The 13,482-nt window shown below is 40.2% G+C and overlaps 1 protein-coding gene across 3 annotated transcripts in view; it reads right to left on the bottom strand.

The window, feature by feature from the left end:
* Positions 1 to 13,482, bottom strand: part of COL22A1 (collagen type XXII alpha 1 chain) — a 225,103-nt gene that overhangs the window by 189,914 nt on the left and 21,707 nt on the right. The window lies entirely within an intron of this gene.

Raw genomic sequence — 13,482 nt, 5'->3', positions numbered from 1 at the left:
AATTTCTACATTTGTTTCACATATCTTCCCTGCTAGTAGGACAAGACTTATTTTAGGACTGAAGAGGTTGGATCTCTAAGTCCCAACAAGCATCCTCTTTATGCTTGGGTGCACCAAACTTCTCATGGAAAATCTTCAGAGTTTCCCATAAGGAAAGGAACTGCACCACATGTAAATCAGGCCAACCAAGTTTTTTTTTTTTCCTGAGGTCTTTTACTGCCCTGATGTGTGAGCCTAAAAAAAACATTGGATTCAGTAGAAATAACTCAAAAATGATGTAAATAGCTGTACAAAGTTGTGGCAAATCAGACTCTAATACTTTCTCAGATGCTTGGTTAATTAAACAATTATTATCTTGCTACACTACTCGTGTAGTAGTGGTAGTTCACAGAAAATAATTAGCAGTAGATATACTGATGTTACTGAGCATAAACACAGATGAGTGAAACTACTCCATGCTCCAGATGAGAGTCCCAAAATAAAACTTACTGCTTTAGTTATAATCTAAACTAAGACCATTAATGTTAAAAGAACTAAAAAAAAGGAAACAACCTGCAGTAGGATCTGAACAACGAAAAACTTTCTTGTCCCTGTGAGACCAAGAGATGGGTTTGGAAATTTCAGCAGAGAGTAACATTTTATGATCAAGGCATGCACCCATGAAAATCAAAGAAAAAAGCTGAGACTTTTCTTTATTACAGACCCCATGTACTAAAACAAATAAATATACCCACCTCCAAAGCCAAATTACTTGAGAGATGTAATCATCTCAAAAATAGTTTGTAAAGCTGAATGTGGTGGCAGGGTGTAGGAACCCATCCACTAATTATATTTGTTTAGCGGTCCTATGCTGTATTTTTGTGCTGTCAGCAGGTACCCAGGGCGGTATTTTTAACTAAATAATAATAATATGCAAAAGGATTTACAATGAAAAAAAAAAATCCCATCCACTGGGATAAGCTGCTAATTATAGATGATAAAAACCCTTGATTCTGAACCAGACATAAATTAAAGAGATTCCTGTGTACTATCTTACACGTGTGAATCTGCAGTGTCTCACAGCATATAAAGCTGTGAGCATGTAAATATTCAGTTGGTGATAAATATATTATAAATGTAATATTAGCCCAAGGAAATTAATTCTTCAGGATATTATCAAGGCCACTACAGAGTCAAAGAACAGTTTATTAGATAGGTAAACAAGCCAAGCATTAGCTGCTATGCTTGCTAATAGAAATAGGAACAGCCAGTGGAAATGATGTTGAATTTTTGGAAGATTTATCTCTCTGTAAATTTTACACTAGTCCTTAAACAGCTCTGTTAAAAATCAACATGCATGACTCACTGTTCCAGCACAGAGCTCTGATACCTCGGAGGAATAGTTAGCAGATACCTCCCCAAATATATTGATTTATAACTAACACAGTAAATTTTCTAGGACATTTTGCCTTTCTTCATATGTTGTTATATACTCAAAGTTCCAGTAAGTCTCACAGCCTATGTGATAGAGCTAAGATAATGATGACTTCCTTCTGGCTTTATACTGTGTTAGCCTTTTCATTGAAGCAGTGAGCTCTGAACTAATAGGGCCACAAGTGTAGAAAGGGGGTTGTTTCTCTGGAAGGGGAGTCGTGATTGCAGGTTGTCGATAAGCTGGACTAGGGCAGTAACATTATGCCCAATATTTGCATTCTAAGAGGACTCCTGGGGCTGGGCACTGTCAAAATATATAGGGAAATATAGGGACAGGAATTGAAAAAAAATGAACATCCAAGGTTCTTGATCTAGACACCTAAGTGACTTTCCTTCCCAAAGGACCCTTTTACCTCTGCTGGAGCTGTGTGGTGTATTGCACCAGAGAGCACTGAGATTGGGTTTCAGGAATCTGAGACTCAAAGGCCGGTCTGGATCATTTCAGTCCACTGGGATTGCCTGCCCTGAGCGTATCCTCTCTCTGTCATGATCATTATAATGTGTGTCATGCCTATATACAAGAGTCAAAATATTTAAAACAAGCCATGCTGTCTTCCAGCAGAGCAGAGACTACTGCAGAGCCACCATTCACATGGACACTTCTGCAAATGGCACCTGCAGTGTGTTCGTCGAAAACTTGAATAAAGATTTTTTAATTACCTAAACCCATACTTAGGAACTCCGCTGGTTCAAAGTAATTTGCCAGCTTTCCAGTCCCATTCATAGCCCCAAACCCACAAGATGCACCAGCAGTTCTTCCACTGGGTTTTTTCACCAGGTCCTGCAAGTGAATTCTTAGCTTGTCTGTATGGGAGGAAAATCGGTATGGACCACTAACACAGACTTGGTTAACACGGGAGCTGGTCTGAGCTGGCATCCTTCCCATTTTGATTCCAGTAGAGTACAGTTTGTTTTGGGGTTTGACTTTGCTACAGTGAAAACCAGAAAGATCATTAAGCAAGAGTGGATTTGTGGGCCTGTCTCTGCATGCAACCTTCACACTTCAATTAACAACAAAAAAAGGCTATTTGCAGCAAAGATATCTTTCAACAACACTAATTAAAAAAGCTGTCTCCTTCTCTGTTACTCTTAATTGTATTTCAGCCATTAGTTGTTTCTTAAAGCATTATCTCCTTGCTATAATGAGTCAACAGACTGCAGCAGGTAGTATCACAATGCACTTTACTTCAAGGGCCAATTTATCACAACGTTTAGGAAGAAGCCCAAGATAAGGGAGAGGAACCCATTCTTCTCACAGAAGTAGTCCCTTAGGGATGAAGTACAATTTAGCAGTACAATGTTTGACCCAAAACATATGGCAATACTTGACAATAGTTCTCTAAACTGGCATTGTCTCCTGCCGCTGCACAAATACCGCAGCTTCAAGCAGCTGAATGAGAAATGCAACACACACATCTGAGCTTGCAACCACACTGGCCTATATATGCATCAGTAATGTAAATCCCACCAGACTGATTTACTGGCATAAGGAATCAAATATTATTGTATTCCCAGAACGCAGAAGGGAAAGATGCAAGTCTTTTGCTTTTGGCTGTCAAAGTGAGGAATCTGGTGTGAGCAAGTTATCTAATCTCTCTCAAAAGTTAATGAAAAGAGATAGGCACTCAGAGGTTGAATCATGCCACTTGTCTTGGACAGTCTTCTTGGAAAAGGATGAATCACTCTCTGGAGGTGTCTATTCCTTTCCACTGACTATCAAGACAGTCTAGACAAATAACTTTCAGGTCACTGCAGTTAGGTGATATGAATCCCACTGAAGATACTGGAATATAAAGATACAATATTGTTTAATTCAATTTATGGATCTCGGTTCTAATCCAACATCTGTTTTAAACTCAGAAACACCCTCAAGCTATTAGAGTCATTTGCCAGCAAGCGTTAGCACTAGCGACTAAAATTCTGCTGCACCATCCTACTTGTGTCATATTAGTATTGCAGCCTCTCCCAGAGATGTTATGTCTTCCCTGCCAAAACTGAGAGGTTTTTACAGTAGATAACTAATATATGCTATCCATCTTGCTATAAAACCCCAGGGGAACAAAGCAGAGTGATTTCTACTGCAGTGTAGCTAAACGAAGTCTCGCCCAGAGGTGGTGGATTAGGTTGATCATGTGTAGTTACACTGCAGTAAAAATGTCCTGTATTTCATCTTCACTAGGGCTTTAACGTGTTATAGCTTTTTATCTACCTCACTGTAAAAAAAACCCTGATGCTTCAGGCTGAAAGGACACAGCTTTATTTTCCAGAAAAAAAAAAAAATAAATATATAAATAAATATGCCTTATACACGCACACACATATATATTTTATATATAAATTTCTTAATTTCCTAGAGTACAGATCAAGTTATAGCCAAACTGACACTAAATGTTGACTATTAAGCTGTAAGGAAATGAACAGAGTTTGGAAACCTGACATCACACAGGACAGCAAGTGACAAAACCCACAGTATCCAATTGAGCTACCTTCCCTGAAAGATACCCTGCCTACTTCTGGACAGCATTAGTACTCAGAGTTCCCAAAATTGAGAGCAGGCCGAAAGGCATTTTATGCAGAACTGTGAACTGTTCTCCATCATTTGTAACTACATTAATATAGCAAAGCTTGTTCAATCTCTTATTTGCATTTTAAAGAATCTAATTAGTACTTTACCAAAAAGCAGTTCTCCTAGGTGTTCAAAATGCTCCCACTGCTTTTGTTTCACATTATAAACAAGATTCCTGAATTGAAAAGGAATTTGGTATTTGGGTGTAACTTGTAGGGAGCTTGATGGGATTGAAACACTAACCCTACAATTTACTAACAAAAATAGCCCACAAGCTAAACCATGCTGCAGCTCTACCACTGGGGAAGAAATATTCTCAGCAGATCGGTACATTACAATTCAATTTTGCCTGTTGGCTCAGTTCATTTGAAAACAAAATGAGAAGTTGAAATTCAGTGGCAGAAAGGGCTGATAACCTTTACAAACTTCCACAGAAGAAAGGATACACCCGTTCGTATCACCAAAGGATGAAGTAGGAAATGGTTATGTCATTTGAGTTTGAACTCCAGTAATAACATGATTTCTTTTGCAGAGAGTCCATGCAAGGTTTACATGTATTAGAAACCTACTTACAGCTTCAAAATAAGTCCTTAGAAATTTAAACAAGCTTTGCTTCGGTCCTGGGCACAAGGATAAACAACACAGACTTCTAAAGACAGCTCAGCAAGACACAGAACTGGAAGCAATTGTTTCATCCCAGATCTTAAAAAACAGGTGGTCCCGCCCATTTTGTTTCAGGTGTAATGTTTCACCTAGATAAGCTAGGTCTGAGCATGGTTTTCTTTTTACAGTCCACTTCTGCCTGTGAAATTGTTTCCAAAATCAGTTTAACTTTCAGGTGATGTGAAGACCTTGACTCAATACCACAAAAGGTCACAAATTTTCCAGTGAAGCTATTTGATGAGAGAGTGGCCATTCATCCAAGCCAGAGTTTTTGTGCTAAACTTTTGCCCAAATGTCACAGGCAGCCGGGGACCAGCACCAGCTGTGTCCCTCCTGCGAGACCCAGCGCCCTTTGTGGTACCTCCAAACTCCCTCATTACCTGGAATATTAGGATCTGCAGCTCTCATTGCAGTTATTCATCACAGGACTTTGAGGCTTGAATATACGGAGCCAGAAGAAGAAGAAAAAAAAACAAAACAGAAAACCAAGAAAACCCAAAACCAAAAACAGCCCTGAGAGACCAAGCTCACCATTGCTATAGGGGGTTGACAGAAACATTAATTTCATAAGAAGCTGCGGGATTCAGGAAACCCACTGAGTTTCAGGAAAAGTATAATATGCTATGATGGGACCTTTAATGCATTGCATGGGGTTTTGCATGCTCCGACAAACATTCACACTTCTCTATCATTTGCATTAAATTCTACCAGCTCCATCAGCAGAACTGGGACTAAATCTCCACAGCACCTTTCCAGACTTGGCGTTCCCTATCCTAAATAGAAGTACATCCCCAAATCAAGGGAGAGCAGAGGAAATCTTTAATTTACAGGTGCACCTAACCAGGGCAGGTGATGGTCTAGCTCCATTTATAGCCTGCGCTGAAAGATACCATTAGATTTTTATGGGAATAGCCACATAAAGCATAAAAAAAAAAGGGCAGGCCTAGAGCATTAAATAGGTGGTGTTCTTTAAGTCTGAAGTCAGTTTAGGGGCTGTTAATGAAGGAGGAAGAAAGCCCTGACTGCACAAGAGCTGCTGAGGTTTAAAACATTTTAGCTTTGTGAAGAACATGGCAAGGGTTTTCTCCTCATCTCTCTGTTTTTCTTGGACAGAAAAGTCTGTGACTAAACCTGAAACCTCAGAGGTTTTTGTGTGCCTTGCCCCAGTCTTCTACTGAGTATCTGCCCAGCTTCAGAGGTTATTCTTCCTACTGAGTGTTCCTTATCAGTGCAGAAAGCAAACACCAAGACAATCAGTGCTGCCCCAGGGATGAGTCCTCTCTTTTACCCCATCATTTGGACTCCACCGGAGCAGACAGAAAGCCTCCTTCTGATTGCAGCTGGATAAGTATTGGGCTCCACAGCCTAATCTTGAAAGTGCTGAGCACCCACAGCTCCTGAAAATCAATGAGGGCTGCAGGCGGTGTTAAAAAACAAGCTACTAATAACTTCAGCACATGACAATATGTTCCAGCTTTTTGCCTGTTCCTATTTCTGTATTTCTGTTTCATTCCTACACTATTTAGAAATGGCTCCCATAGTCACCATATTTTTCCTCTTTTTGTTCTCTAAACGGCACATTACTTTTTCATAAGATGTAATTTCTCCTGCCACAGAGACTCATACTTTTCCTGATTGTCTCAATGTTTCTTTCTAATGTCTGGGACTTACTTTTATTTGTCATGAGTCTAATCTTCTCTCTGCCTTTACAATTAGTTTTACTGTACATCAAACATTGTTCACGAAGATTTCTTGTCTGAAATGCAAGAAAAACTATTACAAGCTAGGGGAAATGTTATCATTCAGCTAGATTCTGTGATTTTGGACAAGATGCTGTTGGCAGTCCAGAGATTCATTGCTTTATGTAAAGTGATTGTCCATGTTTTATGATGCTGCTATTTGTATGTAACTGTTAAAGAAAGAAACTGGAGATAAGAAAGGCAAGTGCAAAAGGTTTAATCGATCTCATTTTATTATACTTCTACCTTCAGAGTCCCATATTGAGGTTCCCAGCAGTCTGTACGAAGCTGCAGGTTTGAAAAAGACTCCTTTTCTCAGCTATAGCAAAGAAGAGTAGAAGTAACACCATTTTCTGCCACAGACTTATTTCTAAAGCTCTGTTGTTTGTATGACTGTTGGCTCATACCTTTGCTCCCTCAGCAAAAAGGAGAAATTGGGCCACAGCTGCTGCAAGGCTGAATTTCCTCCTCACCTGAAGGCAATGTCTAAGACGTTGCTTTTTCCAATGTACAAAGGAATAAAAATAAATCAATAAATCACTTTCCAAAACTGTAAAAGAGCTAACATCCACTGTGGGGGAGAGAAGGTACCGGGGTGCAGGATCACAGAAATATCAAAGTGCTGCCTGGAGGGACTGACAGACAGCCTGTATCTAAGTGAAGGTGGTGTCTGTATCTAAGTGAAGGTGGTGGTCAGCTTGCTCATCCCACCTACCAGTGACTCCCAGCAAGATGCTCCCAGCTAGACACAGTGCGTGTCCGAGGAGGGAGAGCTCTGTCATTACAGCTACCCCCCAAAAAAACCAGAAGGTAACTCAGTAGTAAAGCAGAAATAATTCTTCATACTGAAAAGCCTATTTAAGGAAAATGGAACAGACTCATGAAGAGATCCGTCTGAAGTGGGATATTTTTGTTAAACATGCAGTTTATTCAAGGCAAGCAAGCTGTGCTGAAGCCTGGAAGTGGAGTCTGAATGGGAAGAATCTGCCTAGCAATCCACATTGTGCACACTTAAACCAGAGCACAGCAGAGCACAGGCTCACATTTACGGTAGGAGCACATGGAGGATTTTCCTCAGCTTTCTGAAGTCCTTAGCTAATGTTCATCAAGCTGATATGAACTAGCACTGTACCAAAGGATGCAATCCAGGTCCTCCTCCCACTCCTAGTCATTTGTTGTCCCCTGGTGCCAGTTCCTCCCCTGGGACAGCAAATGTCCATGTGGCTGCATTGTGAACTAAATCTGAGTAAAAACTAATCCGGGAAAGAAAACAAGAACATTCATTGGCTCCCTGCTGTAGTTCATGGTGAGGCCACACAAATGCCTGTGCTGGCAGATGGGAGAAGGAAGTTAGGAAGACCGTCTTTTTTAGCAATGGGGCTGGCTTTAACTGGTCATAAAACAGCACTGTTGCTAATCTCAGAATAAACATATTCATTTCAGAGTCCCAGGCAAAATAGGAAGTTATTTAAATGATATGGAGATTACACAGTGGCAGAACAGAACTGTAGTGATGATCTGGGAAAACAGTCACTTCTACATGATCTGTGGAGGAACTGAGGAGCAACCAGCAGCCACTGTGTACTCCCTGAGCTCAAGGATTTCTGCCTGTCAGACACCAGCTCTGGAACTGTCTTGCTCTAAGCCGGTAATGACAGGACCAAGTAAAAAATCAAATCTGAGAGTTTCAGGCATTTGATTTGAAAATAAAAAATTTTGTAAGAAAAAGAATATCTTTGTTGTGCTTCCTGGAGCCATAATCCAAGATACCAGGCTGTCCTTCAAACCACCCAATGGCAGAAGAAAGTTGCGTAATGTCATCACCACTAAGCCCATCAAATATTTTATCTCTTCCTAGCACATCATCCATGACAAGTGAATTTTTTTCTTCTCTTTTAAGCAAAAGATAAATCGGTTGGAAATTCTGTCACAGGCCTTTTATGCCTTCGCAGGAAACTGCAGTTAGCCAGCAAATGTGGTGATGAAAGGATGCGCGATCCTGTCATCTGTGACATGAGAGATTGCTACAAGTTGGAGATGTTACGGAGTTTGAGAAAGCCACCACTGCAGCTGGGGGAGAAGAGCATCAAGAAGCAACAGGAGATATCAGAGGTGATATCAGCTGGGTCACTGCCTAGTTGCAGCTTTTAAAAAAGCAGCAGTTGTCTGCTGAGCTTTTAACAGACTTCCCAAACCATCTGGAAGTGACTGGATTTTCAACTGAGAATCAAAATGTTAGTAGCTGCACTTAGCTTAGACATACTCTTAAGCAGCCAAATATGGAATATTCCACTAAGAATGCTGCCTGTGGCAGGTGCAATGTATACATGAGCTAGAAGCACAAGAGTTAGATTATCTTCATGGGACATATTGTGCTAATCAGACTTTAACCAGTCTGTTAGACATCAGTTATTACTCCAAAACACCTCAACCTTCTCTACATTCAACATGGAGTTGAGTGCTACAGATTTTTCCAAGTAAATGTATAGGTCCACTTGTGGCATGTACCAAATTCTGCCAGATGACAAGAAGCTATGTTCACATTGGTAAGAGGTCTCTGCAAGCCATCACAACAATGAAAAAGAGCTCTTGCAATAAGACCAAGCAAGACTTGGAATTACTGCTAAGCTGAACTTTTGAAGAATTCAAATAAAGTCATACTACTACTATGAAATTAAAACCAATCTACAAATTCCCAAGTCCACAAATTCTGCTCAACAATCTGAAAGAATTAAAACTACTACCACAACTGAGTCCATTAAAATATTTTAGGATTCTCACTCCTGCCAGCTTGTCAAGTTCCACCTCCTTTCCTAGTCCATGATGTCTAATGCGAAGCTATCTAGAAATGAATGTTTTTACAGTGAAATCTCAGAGCTCAACAGGAAGTATAAAATGGCGGTCAACAGTTAGGCAAATACTGTTAGGTGCTGATGTATAGATATTTCAGTACCCATGTGAGATTTGATTATATTGATAAGTCTCTTAGGAACTGTAAGTCAAGATACGGCAATTCAGATGCCTACCCTTTGTCATGGTCTCCGTGCATGAGATATTTTTAACATTGAAGGCCAAGAAGAAACAGCTTGATGTTCTTATGTGAACATATACCATGAATGTGAGCAAAGCTGACTTCAAAAAAAGACATTTCTGAAGCCTTTAGACTATTATTTTGAATGGTGTTCAAGCCTTCCTTGAAGGCTGGAAGTTCTTTTGCATCAGAACAGTGGTAGCGTAAGACTTATATTTTGTGCACTGCATACACAACCCAAAGTCAACAAATACATCTACAAATAGAAAAATAAATGTTGCGAATCATCTGTACATATGACTTCTTTTGATATTTTATCACAGGCCTCACTGTATCAACTGAAACCAATGACAAACCATTGGTACCAACCAGTCATTGAAACATTTCAGCTTCATCTCCTTGTTTTTGCAAAACATTTGAGATTCATATGACATAGTCCTTTGGTCTTCCACACGTTTGCAGAGGAACTCATCATGGCAAGGATCTCATCAAGCTCACAGACAACTAAAAACTGTTGGTAGAAAGGGCTACATTATACATGAAAGTGACTACTGGACATAGACCAATGTCGAGCACACTACTCCTGTAGTACTTCCTTAGAGAACATATGCTTGTGTTTCTCCTATTACTAGATGTAGGAAAAAAAAAAAAAACAAAAAAAAAACCCACAAATCTCAGCAGAGACTGTACCTCTAAAGCCAAATTTATTTTCAAGCTGTGAAATCTGACTTTTGCAGTAAAGCAGAGGCTTAGTAATCGCACATACACTCCGTGTAATCCAAGAGTGCCAAGTCACAGGCTTCTGCTTCATGGAACCAGTAAAGAGTGACACTTTGGAGAATGTTTTTGCTCAGCTTTGCAAACTGTATCTTATCACCTGCCTGGCTTAATGATAACAGAATAAACTCAAATATTACAGCATCCAGGGCACTGCAATCAGTGTTTTTAAGAAACAATTACCTCTTGAGCAGGTATGGGTGTTTTAGGACACCATTGCAACCTCTCCCCGCATTGAGGCTTAAACGTCAGGTGACAGTGTTAAACTCCAGTGCTACCAGATTCAGGTTGACAACTTTGTACATGCACTAACTTATCAAATCCAGCTTTAAATTAAATCTGGGTTGAAATTGAAGAAATTGGCTCTCTTTGACAAGCATAAACCTACTATTTACCTACCAGAAGCAGATGCTAGTATATTTTTAAATATTCCATAGCTGCCTGTTGTTATCTCTACAACATTTAAGCAGAAACCCTATTTAGGAAGCATGTAGCATCTCTGGAATTTTTAGCAGAATGCATCTCTCCTGCTTTCCTGTGAAAGCGTCACCCATTTTTGCCTGCTAACTATAGTCCAGAATGTAATGGAGATGTTTGGCAAAAATATCTCCCACTGCCACAATGTCCCACTGAGAAGACATGTTATTTTTCGATTCTGCTATGCTTACTTCCACAAGATCAAATGAGAGCTAAAATGCTATTAATGCACTTAATGAGATGTTCTTAGCAATAAATTGAGTCAAATATAGCAAGACGGAATGACTGAGTCTAGGACAGAGTAGTGAGACCAGAGACAAGTGATTCTGAACAGCTGCTAGCATGAAATTCAGTATTTGCAACACTGCAAAACTCTTCACATTTCAGTAGTACGGCAGTACAAGGACTGGAAGACTCATCATTGGTCAGTGCAACAAAAAAAACTTTCTGCCATTTCCGCTCTTTGATACATGTGTCTCCCAGGAGCTCACAAAGGATTATGTCTATTAAAACACTACCTTGGCTGTGGCAATATATGTTTTTGTCTTGGAATGTGCACAAACTAAATGGCAGTTTGGCATGTGTCCTTGTCACGTCCTCCACCCACTCAGTGGTTTGTATGTTCCTGTTTTATGCAGTGCTGTCATATTAAAACTACAGAAAGTAAACTACAACAGCTATTAAAAGTTTTACCTTCTAAATATGTGTAAGGCATAGCCCTTATAGTGAACTCCTTTCCTGTTCCTACTGTGTAAACATGAAATTTGAAAGTGGCACACGCACTAGAAAACACTTGGTCCTGTTCTCTGCCAGCCCTTTCCCACCTCCCAAAGCAGTTGCATCATCACATATGCAGAAAACAAAAGTTAGCTGATCTCTGCATTAATACTACTGCTGATAGTGCTCTCACTGTCTCATCCTGTATTTTAACAGTCAGCTTCATTGACAGCAAGAATTTCTTGTTTATTTAGATCTGAGCTAAACATCATGCCTATTAAAAACATTTTGTATGCAAATAAATAAATTAAATAAATATGACAAGACTGCCAAAGAGCAGTTTTCCTGCTTTAAATCTAAGTAGAAAAGACTTAGGGAAAATATGTAACATCCTTCCAAGCAGAAAAGACTGATGTACAGAGGAAGAGAATAAACTCTTTTTGATATCCAGTGAAAACAGGACAAAAACGGGCTCCAACTGCAGTGAGAGGGACTGAGGCCAGACACCGAGAAGAAGTTGTCCCCCATCAAGGCTGGAATGAAGGATCTAGGGATGTTACAGCATCTCAATGGAGCCCTTGGATCTGAAGAACACTGTCCAGGAACATCTGTGGCAGACCTATCTTCTATAACTGCTGTTGCTGTGGAAATCAGTATATTGCACCTGTGTTTGCTGCCTTGGTTGACAACCTCTCTTTCTATCCTGCATCCACTTCTTCAAATCCACCTGCATTCACTGTGTCCCATGTACCTGGATACTCAATTCCCCTTGTCACTCCTAGCTTCCTTACATCTCATTATTCTGCCTGACTGATCCTCAATATGTGCACATTATCTACTCGATGTTTGTTCAGCTAATTCCCTTCTCTCTGCTCCCTTCCTTATTAATGTTCATTGATGGTAATGTGATTCCCTTTGTTCTAACACGGAAACCAATCCATTTAGTAGCCTGTATTCCCCTTAAAACTTCCCCGTATCTAATAAAACTAAACTCTTCCCTTTCATTTACTCTTTTAGAGGCTTCATTTCTCCCCACTGAACCCACTAGTGCAGGTGGAAGCAAACACCTCGGAGAGTGACTGCTATCACACTCAGGATGAAGGATGCTCCCAGTAATCCTTTGTGATCTAATGAGGAGTGGTATGCACATGTGTGGACATAGTATGGGCTCAGAAAGCCACAGACAAATCGCATTAGACAGGTAAATGATTTTTTGAGAAGGTGACAAACACAGACCCAGGTGAAAAGTACTGAAAACACTTGCTTTAGAAAAGGAACATAATAGAATTTCAGAGGAAAATCCCATTTTGGGAGTTCAGCAGCTGCAGTAGGAAGTTGTTTGAGTTGGTTGAGTGTGCCCACCAGAAGGGTTTACCCTTTATTCTGCCCCAGTTCCGTGTATGATTACAGAAGATTCTTGGGCAAAAAGATCCAGCTCCTTCAGTCTGCACAGTTTACAGTCAATATCCACCATGACTTTCACTTGTATTGGGATTACACTATCCATACCCACTTTTATTCAGGCTACAAAAAAGCAATCATACCTAGATATTGTTGTGCAATGTCAACTGATTTATGCCTGCTTGTGCTAGTTGCTCTTTAAGAAACATACAAAAGCCCAGAACACTATGTTAGCACTTTTTTCTTGCAAATGGAGGTCACAGAGAGCAATAAAAGAGCCTCACAACACCAGCTACAAGGCCTGTTGTTTATTTGTTTTTTTTCAGGCAACCTTTTGTCATCTGATCTCTCCTCCCTGGTATCCAGTGACAGCACGTGTGGGAATGGTTCAAAGCTGCACCAGAGGAGGTTAAGACTGGACATTAGGAAGCCTTTCTTTACCAAGAGAGTGGTCAAGCAGTGGAACAGGCTTCCTAGAGAGGTGGTCAATGCCCCAAGCCTGTCAGTGTCTAAAAGGCATTTGGACAATGGCCTTAATAACATGCTTTAACTTTTGGTCAGCCCTGAAGTGGTCAAGCAGTTGGATTAGATGAGCGTTGTAGGTCCCTTCCAACTGAAACATTCTATTCTATTCTATT

Source organism: Platalea leucorodia, assembly GCF_965183815.1.
Source record: "Platalea leucorodia genome assembly, chromosome: 1".
NCBI lineage: Eukaryota > Metazoa > Chordata > Aves > Pelecaniformes > Threskiornithidae > Platalea > Platalea leucorodia.
Note: the sequence above shows the minus strand (reverse complement) of the source record. Positions and strands in the feature narration are given on the sequence as shown.